Below are 3046 nucleotides of genomic sequence, written 5' to 3'. Positions count from 1 at the left end.
ATATTGATTCTTCTGATCCATGAACATGGTATATTTCTCCATCTATTTGTGTCATCTTTGATTTCTTTCATCAGTGTTTTATAGTTTTCTATACATAGGTCTTTTGTTTCTTTAGGTAGATTTATTCCTAAGTATTTTATTCTTTTTGTTGCAATGGTGAATGGAATTGTTTCCTTAATTTCTCTTTCTGTTTTCTCATTGTTAGTGTATAGGAATGCAAGGGATTTTTGTGTGTTAATTTTGTATCCTGCAACTTTACTATATTCATTGATTAGCTCTAGCAATTTTCTGGTGGAGTCTTTAGGGTTTTCTATGTAGAGGATCATGTCATCTGAAAGCAATCTTGAGAAAGAAGAATGGAACGGGAGGAATCAACCTGCCTGACTTCAGGCTATACTACAAAGCAACAGTCATCAAGACAGTATGATACTGGCACAAAGACAGAAACATACATCAATGGAACAAAAGAGAAAACCCAGAGATAAATCCATGCATCTATGGACACCTTATCTTTGACAAAGGAGGCAAGAATATACAATGGAGAAAAGGCAATCTCTTTAATAAGTGGTGCTGGGAAAACTGGTCAACCACTTGTATAGGAATGAAACCAGAACACTTTCTAACACCATACACAAAAATAAACTCAAAATGGATTAAAGATCTAAATGTAAGACCAGAAACTATAAAACTCCTAGAGGAAAACATAGGCAAAACACTCTGACAAACATCACAGCAGGATCCTCTATGACCCACCTCCCAGAGTAATGGAAATAAAGGCAAAAATAAACAAATGGGACGTACTTAAACTTAAAAGCTTTTGCACAACGAAAGAAACTATAAGCAAGGTGAAAAGATAACCTTCAGAATGGGAGAAAATAATAGCAAATGAAGCAACTGACAAAGAATTAATCTCAAAAATGTACAAGAAACTCCTGAAGCTTAATTCCAGAAAAACAAGCGACCCAATCAGAAAATGGGCCAAAGAAGACATATACATGGCTAACAAACACATGAAAAGATGCTCAACATGATTCATTATCAGAGAAATGCAAATCAAAAGCACAATGAGGTACCATCTCACGCCGATCAGAATGGCTGCTATCAAAAAGTCTAAAAATAATAAATGCTGGAGAGGGTGTGGAGAAAAAGGAACCCTCTTACACTGTTGGTGGGAATGCAAACTAGTACAGCCACTATGGAGAACAGTGTGAAGATTCCTTAAAACCTGGAAATAGAACTGCCATACGACCCAGCAATCTCACTGTTAGGCATGAATACCAAGGAAACCAGAATTGAAAGAGACACGTGCACCCCAATGTTCATCACAGCACTGTTACAGCCAGGACATGGAAGCAACCTAGATGTCCATTGGCAGATGACTGGATAAGAAATCTGTGATACATACACACAATGGAATATTACTCAGCTATTAAAAAGAATGCATTTGAATCAGTTCTGATGAGGTGGATGGAACTAGAGTCTATTATACAGAGTGAAGTAAGTCAGAAAGAAAAACATCAATATAGTATATGAACACATATATATGGAATTTAGAAAGATGGTAACAATGACCCTATATGTGAGATAGCAAAAGAGAAACAGATGTAAAGAACAGACTTTTGGACTCTGTGGGAGAAGGCAAGGGCAGGATGAGAGAATAGCATTGAAACATGTATATTATCATATGTGAAACAGGTCACCAGTCCAGGTTTGATGCATGAGACAGGGTGCTCAGGGCTGGTGCACTGCGATGACCCTGAGGGATGGGATGGGGAGGGAGATGTGAGGGAGGGTCAGGATGGGGAACACATGTACACCCATGTCTGATTCATGTGAATGTATGGTAAAAATTACAACAATAATGTAAATTAATCAGCCTCCAATTAAAATAATTAAAAAAAGAGAAATGTTAAAGGAATCTTTACCTTATTTCAGCCAGAGAACTTATTTTTGTCAAGGCTTCATTTTGTAATTCACCTGTCTGTCTGATGATTTTCCAGGCAAGAAAACTTGAATGGGTTTGCATTTCCTTCTCCAGGGGAATCTTCCTGACCCAGGATCAAACCTGGATTTCTTGTATTGTAGGCAGATTCTTCATCGATTGCAGTATAAGCAAAGCCCTGTCTACCTACACATCTACCTATATACCTACTTGCTTATCTTGCTAATATGGATGATGGGTTTTAATGACAGGACATCTTTTATTTAGCTTACATGAAGGCTCTTTTATTTAAATTAAATGAGACACTCTGGAGCTCCAGGATTTGCAAATACCATTGCTCTTTGCCTCTGTGAGGGATTGGTTCTAGAATGTACTGTGGACACCAGAATCCTTGGCTGCTTCAGTCCCATAGTTGGCCCTCTATATCAATGGGTTCCACAACTATAGAGTAATGAATGACTGATGGTGTGTTAAGTTTGTGATCCATCATTGGTGTAATCCAAGAATGCAATACCTGAGTATACAAAGAGCTGATGGTATATGTTTTGAAAAAAATCTGTGCATAAGTAGACCCTTGAAGTTCAGAACAGTGTTGTTCAAGAATCAATCATACAACTAAAACATGTATATAATATAACAGAAATTATTCTTTGACTGTGAAATATGTGGGATATTAATTCCCTAACCAGGAATTGAACCTGAGCCCCTGAAGTGGAAACTCAGAGTCTTAACCACTGGACCACCAGGGAAGTCCTCATAAATTATTCTTTGAAACCATTTAAAATTTGATAATTTTTTATGTCAATTTGGAAATATAAAACAGTATATAGTTTTTTAGACAATATAGTATATATTTTTATACTGCATATAGTATGTAGCATACACATGCATATTATATTACATGGATAATTTTTAACATTTTGAGTGTGCATGAATGAAAATGTATGATTACCACTGGTATAAAATTAAGCCTTATCTTCTTGGCATGATAAAGAAATCTTACAATCTGGTTAAATCCTCCTTCCTTATCAGCTACTCTTTTCTTGTCTTGCACCCTATGTTCTTTGCCACATGGAACAATTTCCTCTCCCAAAACACATTTTG

At 36.5% G+C, this 3046-nt stretch overlaps 1 non-coding gene across 1 annotated transcript; it reads right to left on the bottom strand.

Annotated features, from left to right (window-relative positions):
- Nucleotides 1–2619: 2619 nt before the first annotated feature.
- TRNAG-UCC (transfer RNA glycine (anticodon UCC)) lies at nt 2620–2691 on the bottom strand. Its single transcript has one exon. It is a non-coding gene; the product is annotated as a tRNA-Gly (tRNA).
- Nucleotides 2692–3046: the final 355 nt, after the last annotated feature.

The sequence above is a fragment of the Bos javanicus genome, chromosome 1 (assembly GCF_032452875.1).
Source record: "Bos javanicus breed banteng chromosome 1, ARS-OSU_banteng_1.0, whole genome shotgun sequence".
NCBI classification, from domain to species: domain Eukaryota; kingdom Metazoa; phylum Chordata; class Mammalia; order Artiodactyla; family Bovidae; genus Bos; species Bos javanicus.
The sequence above is the reverse complement of the archived record's forward strand: the minus strand, read 5'-3'. Positions and strand labels throughout refer to the sequence as shown.